This window comes from Protopterus annectens, chromosome 4.part1 (assembly GCF_019279795.1).
Source record: "Protopterus annectens isolate FY-2018-M chromosome 4.part1, PAN1.0, whole genome shotgun sequence".
In the NCBI taxonomy this organism is placed as follows: domain Eukaryota; kingdom Metazoa; phylum Chordata; order Ceratodontiformes; family Protopteridae; genus Protopterus; species Protopterus annectens.
This window is the reverse complement of record NC_056734.1, coordinates 249177440-249198568: the sequence shown is the minus strand read 5'-3', so window position 1 is coordinate 249198568 and position 21129 is coordinate 249177440.

Below are 21129 nucleotides of genomic sequence, written 5' to 3'. Positions count from 1 at the left end.
TTATGTCATTCTGTAGCCAGCACTGAAAATGTATTTGAATACTAGTGAGAGATGTGAGTTCTTTAATTTTGGACCTGACAAGACTCTCATCCACTTTCTTCTTGCCTTGCTTTAGTAAGTAACTAGGGAACAGTAATTCTTCAGTCAGTTAAAAAATATAGTGAGATTAGCTAAGTGTTGCTTTTTTTCTGTATCTGAGTCTTTCCATCTGTGCTTTGTTTGTTTGTTTGTTTGTTTGCTTGTTTATTTATTTCATATGATTGAAACTGTGGTGTTTATTGTAAATAGATATTCAGTATTTTCATGTTTTTTATTATTTATTATTAAATATATCTAAACCTTTCATTGCATCTAGTCATTTAGAAAATAGTTATCCTTTGAGAGTACTTGGATTTATTTAGTGGCACTGTGTCTCCACATTCCTGAAAGTCATGCTGCTTGGTTAAACACTACCATTTGTATAAGTATTAATTTTAATAAGTGTAATTGGGTACCCTCATAAAAGCCTTAAAGTAGCTGGCTTTGGGTGTTCTGGTGGAAGCAAATCTGCCTTATAGTCTGGATGAAGGTGGCAGAGTGGGCAAGCTGTGCCAGCCTTTCCCCGGGGGGGTTGTGTGTATGAAAGTCAAATCTCTAAGAGAGTGTGTGTGACAGCTACTTTGAAGAGGAACACTGAGAGAGCTGATTTCACAGAGAAGGTGGTGAAGGACTTGGCTTGGAACACCTCCTAAGGACTCAGCTCTATAGTAGTCAGTGGGGAGTCTTATTTGGGGCCTGGAGAGGAAGCCCAGCCCCAGGACTGGAGTGTACATTGTTTGTGTGCTCTTAAGAGAAATTGTACTTGGTGCAGAGAGCTGCATCTTAAAATAATGTGTGTGTCTATTTTTCCCACACTGAACGTCCACCATTGATGTCAGTGGTGAGGATTGAGGCTCCTTGATCACTGTCCCAAAGGAGGGATGTCACACTGCCTTTGCAAAGGAAATTAGTAAGAATTCAGTACATTGATGTGCCTGTAAAAAGAAGAGGAAGGAAAAAAGACAAATCAGTGCTTACAGTAAATATTTGACACACTGTCCCTAACCTCTACCTCCTACTGGTGAAGCACGTCAGAATGTTGATGACACAGGTCACTACAGTGATGCCTGTATTGCTCAACAGGATTGGTGATGCTAGTGGGATCATTCCTTATCCTCAGAAGCTGGTACCAGGCATCCATCTGATATAATGGGCTATCATAATAATCAAAAAGGCACTCCTCAAAATCCTGGTGGAGGATATACAGAAAAATCCTGGTCTACATCTCTCACCACAAAAAAGCCCTAATAAAATGAGGACCCATAGATGCCATCTCCAATTAACAAGTCAACCAATGGAGCAAAATGGTATACCCATGCCTACAGACACATATTAGGGCATCTTGTGGCACACTGTAGGTCAGCAAAGGTGCAATAGTAATAGTATAAATTCTATCACTGTGCTGAGATTAGCCTCTGCTGTTCATGAGCACATGTTGCAGTAGCACCATGGTATGCAGGTAAGAGCAGGCTAATGCATCTTACATTTGCTATAGAATTTTATGCAGCAATTCAGAGACAATTATACTAAATTCCTTCATTAGCATAACCATTGTGATATAAAAAGGCCCATTGTAGCACAGTATAGAACACCATTACCATAGTGTGGGAGACTGTCTTACAGCAAGAATGACAGGGATCAGGATTTCAGTGAAGAAGGTATTACACTTTGCTATATGCATACTGAAGGTAGAGAAGATACTTGGTAATGGACCAATGTGCTGAACACACATGGTAGATGTCTGTAACAAGAAATGACTGCAGCCAGTACATGTGATGAGTTAAAACAGCACAAGGACATGAAAGTTACATGTCCAGGTGTGAGGGGAGGTACACTGCAGTAGGGAATACTGCACATGGGCATTGCAATTACATATCCAGCTGTGATGGGAAGAAATACTTAGGTTTGAAACGTAGCACAAGGGCATAACAGACACATTTACATCTGTGGGTGGCACACCATTACCTGTGTTCACCAAGTGTAGGAGTTGCAGAAGACACAGTGTACCTCAGACACAGATAATGGCATGGCTATACGTAAAGAAGGTGGGTGTAAGAAAAGATTGTCCACAGTGAGACAGGTCATCTATACAGTAATTCTTAATTGTTCCGATATAATACATGCCACTGCTGTTGGCATATCATGAGGAGATGGACAGACTAGAAGGATGAATCCATTGGCAGCAAATGATAGGTTGGCTCAATTGTACATACATATCAAGGCCAAGGGCAATCTTCTGAACAACATACTGACTGACATGTATAACCCATGGGCATAACCATAAAGAGAGGTAACAGCTTTCACCACTAAGGAAACTGAGGTGCTATTGCAGACCCCCCACACACAAACACCCCACCACACACATACACACACATACACACACACACACACACACACACACACACACACACACACACACACACACACACACACACACACACACACACACACAAGTACACATGACATGTGCATCCTGGAAAAACAGTTCGGAAGAAAGTTTAGCAAAAAGTTTTACAGAGCATCAATATAGTGGGTGGCCATTATAGGACCATGGTATACTGGTGTAGCAAATGATAACTGACATGACATTATATGCCAAAACCAAAGTAAGAGATAATTCCTGGGACATGCCTAGTGCAGAAGGTGGACCACCCACACAGAAGTGACTCATAGAGCTGGAAATTTTCATGGTATCTCTGTCTATAGAGGGTGATCAGACCATCATACCTGACAGAAGTATGGATGTTTGAGATGGGCTAGAAACAACTAACCCAATGCCTATAGGGGATGTATCAGGTTTGTCATAGCAGCTACAGCACAATGTTGCAGAGTAACCAGCATGTGAGGGTGACATATTCAAGATCTCTTCTCTAGGTTTCTCCAGTCTGCAACTGCAACATCCTGCATGACAAAATATGTATGTATGTGGCCATATGATATTCCCACATTGTATCTTGTTCTAGTATGTGTGCTACATGGTGGCAACTGTGATGTATATAGTCTACCGTTGCCACAGTTATGTTACCTTTATGCTTTCAAAGGTTCCACTTGTGAGGGTCCAGCACAAGAGAATGGCACATACCTCTTGTGACCAGGTAATCTGTGGCTGATGATGATGGCACTGTACACATTGTGCAGTCAGCTGACACAGTGCCACTGTCAGCAGTACTAAGACTGGAGAGCTAACACCCATCTCCCATATATGATGTGATGGTGGAGGGGCAGGCTGGACTTCAAACTTCACCAGTGTTTGACATTGCACAGTTTCCAGGATGTTACCCCACACCACTTCACACACCAGCACCATCTTGATCTCCTCCTACCCATATATACTGATATCCAAATCACAGCCCCATTGCAGCCCTGCTCTCCTCCATCCAAACTTCAGCAAATGACCACAAGGAAGAATATAATTTTATGAACTAACAAAATAGTACAAATGTGCATCTGCCATGGGTATAAAAGGATATTTTATTTATTTAACATTTATTTACCAGGAAAGTCTGACTTGGAACAAGCCAATTTTCAGTGGAGGTCCAGGGAGAAACACTCCAGATACATGTCTTTGTAATATGGGAGGAAACCGGAGCACCCATAGGAAACCCACATGAATACAGGAAGGACATGCAGATTCCACACAGAAGGCTCCCCAGCCAAGAATTGAACAGGAAAAACTCTTGCTATAGAGCAACAGTGCTAATCACTATGCCACTGCTCCATACCCTTCCATTTAAATTATGCTGGACATTACCCTGTATCCAGATGGCCATTATAAGTACATTTTAATGCAGTATGCCACAATCGTATAGGTAAAACTGTACATATTTTCTATTAGTGTTTCATTTGCCCAGTAACCAGAGCTACCTGCTGTTAACTCAGCCATGGCATCTAAGAATTCTTCCTTCTTCATTGTCAATCTTCCCTCTATCATCCTTGACCTTCTCTACTTTCCTACTCATGTTAACACAGATCATATCAGGACTAAAAAGTCATGCAGTAAATAATGACCTACTCATGTCTCTATTTAGCTTCTGCTAAAGCTGTTAATTCAGTTGCTGTCTAAGTTAATATTTTCAGCCCATATTTCAGGCTATGTTCATAAAATGATAAGACTTTTGCCTCGTATATTTGGTCTGTTCCTCATAAAATTGAACAATATTAAAAATCTGTCCCTATTTTTAGACCTTTGTTTCCCCCATTGTTTTTTAGCTTTGTCCAGAGTTTTTTGTTCAATGAGGTTGAGAGGTATGCCTGTGCTTATAAACTTTCTTTGAGCTACAAAGCCAAACTCCTAGCCCATGTAATACTCTTTTCTTAATTCATTGCATCTTCCTGTCTTCCACCAAACACTGCAAACACCATTGCACTGACTGCCACCATCTAAATGTCCAGAAAAGAGTATAAAAAGTAAAAATGTAAATCATAATAATCCATGGCCTGCAATGGATCAGTGTGCGGAAAAGGAAGTCACAATGCATGTTAAATGTTAAGCATGCAATATGTTTTCACCCAATGTAGCATTGTACCTACAAGTCTGGCTTAAAAAGAATTATGCTGGCTGCATTTAAACTGTGCTGGTCCATCCCCAGTAAAAATATTTCTGTTTTTGATAAATGCTCATCCAAACTCTTTTGAGTATGTATGCTATGAATGTTATTGCTTTGTAGGCAGTCAATCAAAAAACATTGACAAAGGTTATCATAAGTGGTACTGAAAGTTAATACTTGATAATGGAGCTTGTTTTCTAAGCATGGTATTTGCAAACTTTATGAAGTAAAAGCAGATTTGTCATTTAATTTCTGCACCATTCCCCCAGTTCATATAATGTGATGGCAGAGAAGTTGTACAGATTTTGAAGGAAAGAATGAAAAATGAATAGTTAAATTGTGTAAACAAAAATATAAATTTTCCTGTTCATCTACAGAATTACTCCTTACATAATAACAGGTTTATCCTTGGAAGAACTGTTATGGTCATAAGGCAGAGAAGCAATATTTGACTTGCTTCTGCTGGATGTAAAATCAAAAACCTACAAGAAACAATAGGCCCAGTAGCAGGCTTCTGACAAAAACAGTGTTGAGAATCTATTCCCTTAGAGATGAAGACTAGGTAAGAAACTACAGCTATGGATGTAAATGGAGCCTAAGCACTACTGAGAATTATTTGAGACATGTTAGATACAACAGTCATTTGGTAATTGTTCAACTCTAAGGAGACATTTAAATCAAATAAGAAATACATTGATAGAGAAAGTACCAGTTTGTGAAATTAGGGTTCACTTAGTGGACTGAGCACTGGAGGAACCATCCAGGGAGTGTTAGAAATGAAGAGACATCACCTGCTTCCCTGTATGTGGGTAAAGGGTAACACATCAGAAGGCATGTCAAAGGGGGCATTTCTGTTGCTATTGCTTCTCCAAGAGAGACTAAACTTCCAGTGGGAGCTGTCTTCTCACAAGGGTGGCAAGACTGTCTAAGGGACATACTTCAATAACAGATGAAAGTGATATCTCTACAGTGTGTCCACTGCACACCCACCTAAGCTAACCCTAAACCTCTTACTGGCTTACAATACTGTGTAGGAGCTAGGACTTATAGCAATAATCTTATGACAATACCAAGGCCTTTCCACAGGCAGCTATCAGCTCTCACTCTTCTGGGAACAATGAGCAGAATCACGCTGAGTGATCAGATGGTTGGCAGGGGTGGAGATGGGTCAAAACATGTAAATTACTATCTTAATGCTTATAAATGTCCAACAAAAATACTTAATGTTCTTCATTTTTTAAAAACCTTTGCATCTGTATCAAATAATTTCATCTAGTAATAATTACAATTAATAAGTTCCTAGGATAAGAAAATCAGTGGGGTGGAGGTGGGAACATATTACTCTCTGTATACAAATGCTAAGTTGCTATGTTATGCTCAGAGCTGTAAAGCTGTTCGGTTATAGCTTTACAATTACTTCCTGCAGAAGGCCTCTCCTCACCCAAAAGAATTGAACTGTTAATAGTATAAGGTATTATGTCAATCAATTTAATTCTAAACATTCCTGTATACATTCACCCAGTAATAATGCTAAATTAATTGTTATTCATAGCCCATATTATACAGACCAGCATAAACTTCTCTACATTTGATTCCATGAGTTTTTTGCTTCCATATGTAAATCTGAGCAGTTTTCTACATTTTAACAACTTATTTTGCTAAGGAAAAGTTGAAAGGTATACACTCACCATTTCCTGCTCCAGAACTGTGCCACCAGAAGTTTCCAAATTGTTCAGTAATTCTCTGATATTCATTCCTTCCAAGTTCTTTACTCAATAATTTTGGAAAAAGCCAGAAATAATGTAAGGATAAAGACCAAACTCAGGGACAATTTTAAAAATGTATCTGTGATTCACTTAAAAAGTTAATAGAGCAACAAGTTTTACATTAACATGCATTTTTCAAACAATAAAAATTATGAATCGACAGTGTCTGGCATTATCGACTAACCATAATCCTCAGGCACTTACTGTGATGTCCCCACTCTGGGCCAGTAATCAAGGAGTCTGAATTCTCACCACTGGACAGGAGATGGACATTCACTTGAAATAAAAATGGATACAACTAGTATTTTCAGATGCATCTCTCTGTATCAAGCACAATTTACCTTAAGAGCACACAGGCAACAATCAGTCCAGGTTCTGGGTTTCTGTATCTGTCTCCCTCCAGGTCCTCAGTAAGACTCCTCCACTGGAACAGCTATAGAGTTTAGACCTCAGCTGAATGTCCAAGCCAAGATCTCCACCACTCTCACTATGACACCAGTGCTTCATGTCCTTGCTCCAAGTAGCTGACGCACACACACTTTCAGATTTGATTTTCACACACACACTCACACACACACACACACACACACACACACACACACACACACACACACACACAAAACTCAGAAAGGCTAGCTCAGATTTACTAGCTATGCCCCCTTCTGCCCAGACTATAAGATACTTACACTGCCACCAGACACCCCAAAGCCAGCTACTCTAAGGCTCTTACAAGGTTACCCAAATACTGAGTGAAATTAATACTAATACAAATTATAATGTTTGGCCAATGCAGTAAGGCTTCTAGGAATGGCCACAGTGTCACTGATAGATATAAATACTCTCAAATGTTAAAATATTCACTAAACGACCAGTCACAATGACAAGTTTAACCATATTTAATAATAAATAATTAAAGAACATGAAAATACTAAATATCTATTTGCAATAAACACCACAGTTTCAATCACAAAAAATATTGAAAAAATAATACAAGTGTACAGGTTCACAAAGTTACAGAAAAACAATACTTTACTAATCTCATTGTATTTTCCTAACTGATCTAAAAAAAATATTATTCCCTGGTTACTTACTAGAGCAAGGCAAGATGAAGTAGGTGAGGGGTCCTTCTCTGTCAGATTACAAACACAGACTGCCCTGATAATTTAGTGTCAGCTAGTATTAAAACATTATTTTAGTGATGGATTACAGAATGACATCACATACATCTGGTTATCTGAGTTCTGGTTCCCATGTAACCTCCTTGGCTGGAAGCTCTCAGGATTTAGCACATATGAGTCAGTAATATACACACAGAGAGCCTTGTTGAGATCTGCAGCTCCTGGAAGTCATAAAACAATTTCAAACCTCCACCCCTCCAGACTAGCAATAAATTCACCCTAGTGGCAATTCAGGAAGCTTCCTAGTACAGACATTTTGTTTCTGGCTACATTGAGAACTGTAAAACATACCCCCGGATTCAGCAAGCAGCCATGCAGGAATAAGTTATTACTGCATGGCAGAGACTGTTCCTGTTCAGAATGGTAGTGCACCATGCATATGTATGAAGGTGCACTGCCATGCTCTAAAACGGACACGGTTTCATGTGTGAGCACAGGTGGTGTGTCTGAGAGCAGAGTTCTCACAATACACATGCCCCCGCACTCCAGAATTGCCTTTTGGCAATTTAAAATGAGTGAGAATGCTTGTAACACCCCCAACCCATCAGGATAAAAAATCTGGTCAAAGCCATAAGGGACAATCGTCCCTACCAAGGCAAAAGTTGATAGAATAACATATTTAGCACACATAGCACACACCTCCCAACCCGTCAGAGTAAGGAATGTGGACAAAGCCAAAAGGGACAAGTCTCCCACAAAGCAGAAAGTTGATTAAATAACAGGTTAAGCATTGGCAGGGATATTCTGAATGGTACAAAGAAAAAAACACAACAAATTTTTTTTTAAACATGCAATAAAGTCTAAGCATAGCTGCGCAAGTGTGCCTGTTGCTTAGCTACACTGAGTCCATCTTAAACAGCACAAGAAGTTAAATAGCAAGAGGCATCCAATATAAGAAGGCATGCAATAGTGTAGTGGTTAGAATGTATGCTTTGAAAGCAGCCATTCCTGGTTTAATCCCCACTGTTACCAATTTGTATTTTACATGTGAAAGTAGTAATTTTTGTTATAATTAGCTACTAAATAACATATATTTGTTAACCAGAGTACTGTAGTATGTCCAGATGTGAGGTGTCAGTTTAATACAGTTGTGAAACCCCCATATAAACATAAGTGCCCATTACAGTATAGGCACACATGAGTAAAAGTAATGAAAGCACATTGGGGGATGTCAGGGACAGCAAACAAATTTATAATATGTAATGAAAGATGAATCAATCCCATACAGCAGATAGTCTATAAAATAAAAAAATAAGCAATGCTAAGCATTGCACAGCTCTGCTTACCAGGTGTAAGCATTGTGTAAATATGACTGCTAAGCAATGAGTAGCCCAGCTAAGTGGATTTGCCCATTGGTAAGCAGTGCTGAACCTGTCTCTTTAAACACTGCCAACCTTACCTAAGTAGGTTTACCTGTAGCTTAGCTTAGCTCAGCATATTTACACAGCAGAGGGCAGGAAATCGGCTGTATCTAAACCCCACAGGTGGGAATACAACTCATAACTGGTTGCAGATTCCCACTGTACGCAGTAGGGCAGGTGTTGTCAAGGGCATGCACTTCCAGTCGCAGCACTAGGGCATACAGGCATCTAAGGTCATGGTAGGACTCCTGGTAAATAACCATGATGAGAGACTGCTGCAGGGCCAGTACCAGGGCTCCCAATATAAACCAGAAGCCTGGGACCTTCTCGCCCATGATCTCACCAGTACCACTGTTATCCATCAGACTAGTGAGCAGATCCAGCACCACTATGCCAACTTGAAGCAGAGGAAGAGGGAGCTCTTGGATGAGTGGGCCCAAGAAGCAAGGCAGAGGGGTGATGTCCCAGCAGTGTGTAAGTATTCATATCAATAACTGTTTACCAAAGTCCAGCCTAGGTATGTGATGGATAGGTATGGCTAAATTTTCTCTATTCCCTTTACAGCTGCAGCTGAGTGGGCTGTGAATCAGGAAGCCCATGCCAGTAGGCTACAAAGGCTGCATGGTGAGGCTAGTGAGTAACAATCCTGCTTGTAGTAGTCATACCAAATAAATATAAAGTAGTAGAAAGTCACCTAGCAGTATAAAAACTGTATATGGGTTGTGCTGAATAAACCAGACAATATGGCAGTAATAGTCCCATATAGGTGATAGTTCAATAAAACCGTAACTGCCTGGCAATAAAGTTCTAAATCCTAGACAGGTTGTGTTTACTCTGGTATTGTATGGCATTTAGTGTTGCAGTCTCTGAATAGTAATGTTGAGTTAACCACTGTTACACACACTGTGCTACATAAAAGATATGTCTAGGAATGTCTGTATAAGACTGTTGTAAGTACAAGGTCTGATTGTACAACCAAGAGAGACTTACATAGAAAACACTAAAGGACCACACAGCAGTTTCTAAATAGCTCCCACTGATGAAACTCAGATTGTTGTATTTTTAGCATACACAGAAGTGGTTCAAATACTAGGACTGGTAGTAAGCTGTATGCATATCATACCAGTCAACTGTGCAGATTTTCACACAATGTCCAGATAATTGGCTCATATTTTTGGCCTGTTCCTCTGTCTCCCTGGCAAATCACTGGGATGATCACAGAATTGTAGTCACTAAATAATGACATACATTTGATTTTCAGACCTCAAATCCTTCAGAAAATGTATATTAAAACAAATCCTGTTACTCTAGCAACTCTCCAAGTTTATAAGAGTAATATTCAAAATATGTCCCTATTGGCACCTCCATGTTGTCAAGCTTTGTCCAGAGTGTGTGCATTAAGAGATTGAGAGGCATGTGCACAATATTAACTAGGAATCTGGGAATATGTGTAGAAATAGGTAGTGTTAACAAACATTCCCTTCCAGAGGTCTTTCAAATAAGAAAACTGTAACTGCCTGGCAATACAGTTTTAAATCCTGGACTGGTAGTGTTTACTCTGGTATTGTATGGCCTGACAAGTAGCATTCACCAACATCTGATATCAGAATAGTACTGTTGTGTCAACCGCTGTTTCTCACGCTGTGCTACATAAAAATATGTCTAGGAATGTCTGTATAAGACTGTTGTAATTACACGGTCAGACTGTACAAAAAAAGAGAGACTTAGAAAGAAAACACTGAAAGAACAAATAGTTCACTCTGATGAAACAAAAATTGTTGTATTTTAGCAGACACATCCATGGTTCAAACCCTGGGAGTGGTAGTAAGCTGTATGCACAATTGTACCTCTCAGCTGTACAGATTTTCCCAGAATGTCCAGATATTTGGCTCATATTTTTGGTCTGTTCCTCATTTTTCCTGGCAAATCAGTGGGATGATCTCAGGACTGTAGTCACCAAATAATGACATACATTTGAGTATCAGACTACATATCCTTCATAAAATGTATATTAAAACAAATCCTGTTACTCTAGCAACTGTCTAAATGTATAAGCAATGTTCAAAATATGTCCCTATTTCTACCCCTATGTTGTCAAGCTTTGTCCAGATGTGCATTAAGAGATTGAGATGTATGTTCATAATTACAACTAGGAATCTGGGAATATATGTAGAAACAGTCAGGTAGTGTTAACAAATATTTCCTCCACAGATATACCAGGTAAGAGAAGTAGAAGTTAGCTATAAGACAGTTGAAGTATACACTGTGTACAAACATACTGCCCAAACCAAGGCCATATGGTATTGTAATAATACCTGTAGAGTAATGATTAGACAATAATCATTAAAGTTGTGAGTACTGCAAGGATATATAAGTTGTTAATTGACACCCCCCCCACCATACCTGCAACAAAAATCTAAACAGACAAATCAATGGGTATGTTTACACATAAACCTACTGTTGGGACATATGTCCTATTGTTCAACAAATATTGAAATGTCTTAATATTAATGTTCCATGTTTAAATACTATCATTGGTGGCCTGTTGCTATGAATGTAACCTGCATACTGTTGTAGTGGCCACTGTGGTTCCATATATGCATGGCTTCTGTTTGCTATGCAACTGTTCCATATCTGGTGTTTTTGGTTAATGGGAATATCTATGCATGCTGTTATAACTAATCCTGAATTGTGTTGACTATTACTAACCCACATATGTTCTAAAACTGCAACAACACCATAGCATGCTTGGGAAGGATGGTCCCAGCAGACCCACCTCTCCTACCTCATCTGGCCGTGGAACCGAGCCCCAGCATGTCTGGGACCCACCCTGGGACCTCCTCGTCTGCTGGTCCTGCACCAATTTTGGGTGTAACTGCCTCAGGGGATGGGGCTCGTCCCCCCCCCTGAGAGCGGTCGTGGACAGGATAATGTCACCTAAAGTCAGGTCCAGGAATTGGTGTGTAGCAAGCTCCGAAGGAAGTTTGGAGACCTGCTATGCGAGATTGAGGGCTGAGTGTTACAAACAGAGGGTCAGCCTGCCCCTCCTGCTCAGCCCCCAGCAGAACCACCTTCGGGCCATGAAGGTGCAGTGGTGACTGCCTATGGATGGGGACCTCAGTCCCACAGTTTCAATTTGGGGGCTCATGGGCTTCCAATTTCCAAACATCCCTCCCCGTCCAAGATGTTTATCCCCCACATGTGTCATATACCGCCCCTGTATGCTGTCTTGTCTGTCTTCCTACCCAACCTATCTCTCCAAATATACCTACTATCCTTCCACAGCATCCCACTCTCACCTTAACAAAAAAAGGGCAATCTGTTCCCCCCAAAAAATGCTGCCCCATACATAGCTGTCCATTTCACACAAGTGTCCACTGGACACATGTAATCTGGTCTAATTGGCTTCACAACACATTATTCTTGTCCTCACCACTCTCTCCGGGGTTTGAGTGTCCAAATATACCTCCAAATTCAGGATATATGCACAGCTATTGCTGTAGATGAAATGGACAGCTGTGGACCTTCCCTACCACATCCTTAGTTACTTTCCCTATTGTCCTTCCCTCTTTGTGCCCCCTTTTTCATCACTTTCCTATTGCCCCTTTATTATTTTCTTTAAAGAAATTAGCGTGCGGGTAAGTGGGAGTAAGCACATTTAAGCAGTAGTAAGTGGGATTAAGCCTGTTTGCATGGCATTAAGCAATGCCTACACAGATTAAGCACTTTTCAGGTTAACTGTCTGTAAGCATATTTAACTGGAAGTTAGCATTGCTTACTGTCACACAAACCCACTTACAACTGCTTAAAAGTGCCTTAATCACTCTGTATCCAGCAGCCGTCATGCAAACCCACTTACAACTGCTTAAAAGTGCCTTAATCACTCTCTATCCAACAGCCCTTGTTCTGCCCAGCAACAAAATAATCAACGCTTGCAAGTCTCAAACCCAGGATTCTGCATACCATAGCCACAGCAAGTTACCACTAAGCCATTTGAGCAGTAGAGATGTGTGATGTTTGCTCAAACATATCATGCATTGTATTTATATATGTATATGTGTGTGTATGTGTATATATATATATATATATATATATATATATATATATATATATATATATATATATTATATGTATATGTAGACATATATATATATATATATATATATATATATATATATATATATATATATATATAGTGCATTTGGACATCGGATCCATGCTCTGAACCTCTCACTGCAAAACATCTGACCAAAGACACTGTAAATGGGGGTGAAGGGGCCCAAAATAGGGATCTCTTGTAATTATTGCCATTATCCCTTCCTCCACATCTGAACCTTTCTGCCTTGCAACAAAATAACCAGCACTTGCAAGTCTTGAACCCAGGACCCTTCACAACATACCCACAACAAGTTGCCAGTAAGCCATCTCAGATGTAAGGTGGAGGAATTATTTCTCTATCATATTATGCAGAACAGTCAGTCTACCATAGGGAATGTACAATGAGGAAGCATTAAACATTCTAATGAATACATATATATATATATATATATATATATACACACACACACACACACACACACACACACACATACATATATATATAAATATATAAATACTTATAGATATATATAAAGAGAATATATATATATATATATATATATATAGAGAGAGAGAGAGAGAGGGTGCACAGCATATAAAACAGCCATTATTCCTACAGTTGCCACCTTTTCAAATGGCCAGTGTCTGATTCTTTCCTACAAATGAGAATTATTGCATGAAACATATACCCACACACAATGCAAAGGACATGACACCACACAGTTTGCATACATATAAATGTTTGTGTGCTATTTCAATTGTTTATGCCATTTCTTATAGCATTTAGATGTTTGAAATACATAACTGATTAATGCAACTCTCAAAGAAAACATATGATACAGTAATCTGAAAAACATAACATACTTTGCTGTCTAGGCTAAAGCCTTTAAGTAGTACAACAGTGAAAAACAAAATTGCCTTGAAGTTAAGAATCAATCAATACTTAATTACAGATGTATTTCAAGAGCATCCAATTACACTCTCTACTCAACCCCTAGGGGGGGAAGTATCAGTTGTCACAATGTAAATGTATCCATTACATAACAATGCTTAACTTAAAACATCACTATCACACTGACAAACAGAACTGTGTGCAAGACAGTAAGCTCTAACCCACCACTGTACCCATAGTGAAACATATGAAAATGTACAGCCATATACCTTAATGTTTCTTATTACTGATATTCCTCATATGTTGTAACAGCCTAGGTTAAAAAACATTTAATGCCCTTCCCCCATAAAATGTCTTACAAAGACATATAATAGTCTTCTCCATACACTGACATCCAGACTGTACAGGGTGACACATGTTTTGTCCAGCTGTAGCCCTCAAATATATGGACCCTACCCCACAACTTGTGTGGGAGTCCACAACATCACTAGAATGACAGCAGGAATGTCAGCACTAAATAATGATAGACCATTACCTATCAACCTCTTACTGCATGACATCTGGACAAAGCCTGGTATATAGGTGGAGGACATAGGCTAAAACACAAGGCCATATTTGAAATATTGATGTTATACACTGTGAAAGTTGCTGATGTTACAGGATTGGTTGCAACATACCCTTACTCAGGAATATGAAATAAGAAACACAAATGGTGTTGCCATGTACTGATAATCAACAGAGAGATTGCCACTGATACGTCAGGGACAAGACCTGTGTGGGGAACAGACAAAACTTAACAGCCAATCCTCTGGCCGTCATGTGGATAGGCCCACAGTTGAGAGTTATGCAGACAGACTTCATTACATGCAAAACTAGCATGTACACACAAACCCTGTAAAACTAGCAGTATCCAATGCATATAACAGCAATACTCACACACTGTTCCTAGGTCTGGAACCTTATATAAACATGTAGTTGGCCTGTGTCCACAAGTCCTGTTGTAAGAGGTATAGCTACCTGCTGTCTGTAACACCACTGCCCCCACACAGGAAGGATGTTTTCCATACAGGAAAAGTAAAGGGATAACACCCACATGATGTAGTTATTTATAGTAGTGGGTTGCTATGACTTTGGCTATTGGAAGACCTACACAGCTGCCTGCATGCAATTAGCATGTGGGGAACAGAAATTGGTGCAGAGGCCATCACTTGAACATGACCATCACCTACAAAAGCCATGCTTCAACCTACTCAAACAAGCTCGATTCCAGCTGTGGAGAGTGAGACACACACACACACACACACACACACACACACACACACACACACACACACACACACACACACACACCAAAACAAAAAACATAACCAAAACCTTGAATTACAAAACAGGAAGACATCCTGTACACAGAAGGAACCTGAAGATAAACCAAGTATGTGCAACATGTAAGCATGTAATTGAATGTAGTAACTGGTCTGTAAAAATGGGATAAATTATTATGAAAGATGTATATGTGCCATCAATACTTGCTGTAATGATGTCCTGCTGAACAAATGCTATGGACATAGCATCTGGCTCTGCCTGCAGTGGGCCATACCTGTCAACTGTGCAGATCTGCACAGAATATCAGGATTTAGCCATCATAGTGTTTGTTCTGTTCCTCCAAACATCTGTATTACTCTGGAAAATAGCTGAAGGTGGAAGTAATGAAGTCATGACAGCCACATGAGTTTCAGACCCCACCACCTTCAGTGGGTGCGGCATCCCTGCACTGATCTGATCCACCACGCCCATCAGCATGCCACTGCAGTTAGAACCAGCTAGCCACAGTTGGGAGTCATGCCATCTAGTCCCCACTGACACATGCTGAGGAGCTCCTCACCAGCCTTGGGGCACCCACTCATCAGCCAAACCAGCGAGCTGAAGACAGCATTGTGGAGGTGGGTGCCACCCTCACAATGGACAAGGAGTGTGCAGGTAAGGCCTCAGGGCACATTAGTAGACCACTGTTGGTTATCCATTTTCATCTGTAAAGTATCTACATGCATATGTCAGATAAGATAGTCTATTGCTGCAGTGTAGTAATGAACAGATATACATAATCTCCAGTATTATGGGTTTGTACTGTTGATGTGCTGAAATGCTGCTCCCACCCTGTACCAATGCCACAGGTGTGGCTACTGACATTATGTCTCTCACACAACTATTTAGGTCCATCTGGTATACAACTGTGCCAGCAGCCTGTAGCTGGTGAGTATGGAGTTGTTTTGTTCAGGTTTACCAATACACCGGCCATGTTATTGCCATGCTATTTGCCATGCACACATTTAACACACCTATCCATAATGCATGCTGTACATGTTCACTTATTGTTGCTGTTAACTGCACTGCATTACAATGGTCACCATGGTGGCATATCTGAAGGGTATGTAAGAGTCCTGCTGTATACCTAACAACCAGTCAGTGCAAGTGGGATAAATGGCCTACAGTAGGGACATGTCTGAAATATTACTCATATACAATGGCTACAACAGTGTATACACCACTATTAAAATGGCAACTTTTCCTGATCTAAACAACAGCAAATCACAATACCACATTCCACACCTTTTACAACCTGTAATGTGATACTAACATGAGCAATGAATGTGTAATATGGAATCCTATGTCAGGACAACAAACATGGAGGCTACATACCTTAACAAACACAGGAAGCATATGTGTGCACACACTCCAAATAACATATTGTGGAAGCAGCTTGTGAGGTACTGACAGCATTCACTCTTCTTGAGTACACACCTTCCATCAAGTACAGGGTCTCAATGTCACACCAGGTAATGGTCTGCTGTCCAAGAAGAATGTCTATGACATTTACCCACTCACCTGCAACAGAGGCAGCCGTGGCTTGGACACATCTTACAGACCATGAAATGAACCCCATATCCAAAAGGTAGCACTCAGGAGTGGGAAAAGTAGCCTTACCTCACCATTGCATATACCATGGCAAACAATGCAGACAGTCATGTATGTGTGTATGAAGTATGGGACAACATTAATGTAGAAAATAAACAGATGCCCATCCAAAACAGATAACACATGTTGCAAACTGGTCACAGAGGCTGCCAAGAAAATGCAGCAACACTGAGGGACCTGCAGGAATGTCTAGCAAGTACTGCCTGTGCACTACCTGTGTCAACAATCGCCTGGAATCTACATAAGTGTGGCTTATGGGTTAGAGTAATCAGACGGAAAAGTTGTTCCACAGGAAACATCATCCAGGGCTCTCTAGAGGTAGCATATGCATAATGTCAGGTCTCCCAAAGGCATGTGTTGCAATGTGTAATGGGGTCAGAGTCCAAGGCTGAAACCTACAGACAGTACTCATAAAGATATATGTGATGCACAAGCAACACCTCACTCCACCTCAGGGCCACCATCCCCAGTTTTACCTTGCTGGTGCTAGTGTACACCTTTAGGTTTGCTGTTCATTAGCAGGAACTAGGCCGGTAGACATGGTGTTAGGGAATTTAGAACACTGCACAATAACACTCATGTGTGCCCATAGTTGTCAAGCATCTGCAATAAGGCTGAGGATGGGGAGGGGTGTCATCCTGAAACACAACAATGAAATGAAGCATACATACAAAGCTTGCTAAGAATGGCTGTATCTGAACATGGCCAAGGTCATGAATTGTGCAAGACATAACCCTGACTCCACAGCAATAGTGAAGGCACTGTGTAACTTCCAAGGGCTGTGCACATGAGGTGACCTTGCAATCCAGCAGAGTTGGAGGACATTTGTAGGGCAGAGTGACCAAATAATGGCAAGTGAAGATGGGCCATGTTAGTATACCCCTTCCAGAGATAGTGACTGTTGTAGTTCACTTAACAGGTGCTGCAACAAACCATTGTGTTAAGCGTGTGCACACATATGCAACCCACATATTGTATGCATCTCATTCAACAGCTGCACGACTAACACATTTTTTGATAATGCATTGGATTGCACAGGTCATATGTCACATATCAGGTGTGTGTAATGTTAACATATGCAGTATTGTGGCCCCATTGCATATCATGGAAGAGGCTGTCATGTCAACAAGGGTGTGTACACTCCTCATATCCACATTAAGCTTTGAAGGTTGGCAGTGTATTCAGATTTTATTTGCTCATACATGCACTGCTGATGATGAGATCTGCAAATCAGAGGTCAGGCATTAACTATTGACATCAGTCCTCATATCATCCCAGGTATGTGTCAGACAAACACATAGGGGCTGTGAGCAACAGAGCAAACATAACTGCCACACATATACACATTCAGCAATGGTGTGCACCCTCATGAGGTATGGTGCCCAGTACATGCCAGTGTGCTGTACGGGTGCACACTAATACTGTGTACATGGGTGCAGTGTATTCCAGGGGAAGGGGCATCACCTACTAACACAACTCATGCATCACAGAGATGTATAATGTTGGTAACAAGGACTGAGTATGGCTGCAGTGCATGCTGTTGAATGCCATATGTCATGCATGTTGACTGTTGGGTAATGAAAGGTCAGTGTAATATCTTTCTCACCTCTGTGTGTGCGTGTGTGTGTGTGTGTGTGTGTGTGTGTGTGTGTGTGTGTGTGTGTGTGTGTGTGTGTGTGTGTGTGAGTGTGTGTAGAGATAAACCATAACGTACAGGTCTTAAATTACATTTTTGTTTGCCCCTCACAGGTGGCGAGGTGGGTCAGGGTCCCTTCTGCAGGCAAACTGATGTTAGTGTCCATACAGACTCTGACAATGATGATAGGCATGGTGAGGCACAGGCAGGGTTGTCAGGGGCTGAAGCTGTGCCATCGGTTGACATCCCAATGTTATCCACCCCATCCTCGTACACAGTCTCAATGCCCATACATACCCATCACCAGTGGCCATAGATGAGGGACAGTTGATGGGTGGTGGCATGGGACAGGACAGTGTGGGGACTATGGTAAGTGTGTCTGTATACAGCAGCCACAGCTAGATGACCAGCGAGGTACCACACAGGCAGTGGTACAGGGGTGCTCATAGGTGGGCTGCTGGCCATCATGCCCTTGTCAGAAGTGTCACAGCAGGTGTCACCAGATGCATGTTTCAAGCCATCAGGGAGGCACATTCATGTATGGAATGCTACACCAGAGTCTGAGGCTCCAGAGGGCTACTAATTCTGCTGTACTTGACAACATCCATGATCTTGCAGGTGCCCACCATTATTTTGCAGAGATCCTGGATAGATGGTTGGGTGAGATGATGGGAATCCTTGACCATGTGGTGTCTGTGGTAGAGCATGTGGTGGGAGTAGGGCAGTCGCCACATGGACATAGGTCAGCAACACCAACAGGTGGAGGTCTACATGGATGTGCAACAACTCACGGCTGCTCCCGTAGTGGCAGTACCAGCACCAAAACTGCAGAGGGGTGCTGCCGACACCACAATGCAGCAGATTACATGCACATGATCCTAGCCAGTCCCAACAGGAAAGCGGATCCAGTGGACAATTATCATCAGGTGAGAGTAACATATCTAGGCTTCTGCCTGGTAGTGCCAGTGAAACCCCTGGCAGGCACAGTTCCCGTGTCTGTGGCCAGAGACAGTGAACTGTACACCCTGCCATGTACGGTCTGCAGTTGTCCAACAACCCCCTATATAGGTTAGCCACATAGCAGACATGTGTGCATACATACACACACACTTCACCAACACAGCTAGGGCACCTTCATACCTATACACACCACATCTGCACAGCCCAATTAATAAAGAACCCCCTAACCCAAACACATGATGTCAACCAAATGGCTCAGCCTAGGCCTCTGGCAAACCCGCAACACACCCTGTGCATATGATGATACCTGTGCCACATCCCTGTCATCCCTACCTATGATGCAGGGACATGCTGATTTGGTTCTGATGCACAGGGTGAATATCCTAATGTTCAGCAATATAATGCTGTTTAATGTGTTTTCAGCTGGAATGATTAATGCTTACACATCAGGGTGTGTAGCTGTCCAGCCATGATGCATTATAGCTGTTATTAACACTGACTGATTGTGGTCTCCATAATGTATTCTGTTTGTGTCCTAGGTGTCTATGTGTCAGCAGGATGTTGGTCTGCTCTCCTGTCCTACAAGGAGTGTAGTACTGTGGTGACACACTGACTTTGTCATATCCCGGGTATAGCTGAACACAGGTAACAGGTCTGTATAACAGTTACTGCATGTGCCAAATGGCTGATAGGTTTGAGGGGTGTATACAGGTGAGTGCATGGTGACTGATGTCAGCAGCTCTTCTGCAGTGGACAATTGTAAGTGTGCTGGGTGGCACACACCAAATGCCCATGAATAACACATGCACACAGAGGCTTTGGTGTTGATGCAATACACAGAGAATACTGTTCACATGGATGTACTTTATTTTGCAGTGAACTCATTTTGGCCTATGTAATTCCACCCAGACCAAATTGCCAAAACCTCACATCAGGAAATAATCAGTTTGCCAGTTTAACGTCATTGACGATGGTAATGGCAGGGTATATGTCCTCTTCCCAAATGAAGTGCAATCCTGGAGTTGGTAAACATCGGTGTGCTGGTGTGGGTGGCACAGCCCCCCACTTTGGAGGGTGTGGGGTGGTGTAGAACCATACATAGTGTGATTAACAACTACTTAACCTGTTAATATAAACTGTACAGTATAACAGCACACTAAGTGGGGGGATACCTACAACAATAACCCCTATGAGGGTGGCTCTGGCCATAACAACCACACCCATGTATATATACCAACTCCTGTATCGCTGTACAGCTGTACAGTGAGGAAGAGGACATTTACACATCCACTACTAGTTTTACTTCAAAGTATTTCCACAAGATGATTGCTTTGAAATGTTACCTTTAGCCAGTTAGTTCTCAGACAAATGATCTCCTGGGACATATATTTTCTGCAAACTGAAGTAGATCCCTTCACATACACACAAACTTATGTGGCAACACTGAGAGTAGAACCTCTCCCTAGGTACTTATTGCTACCAATGTGTTTGGCTTTTATTACACACACCACAGATCTTTTAGGGTGAGGTGTGTCCTAAGTTTCCTGTTAAGTGAAGAACATCACCAGGCCTTGCACAGTACGGTAATGGGGATGTATTGGGTGTTAATGAACAATACCTAGTATGACATGCTGTCATAT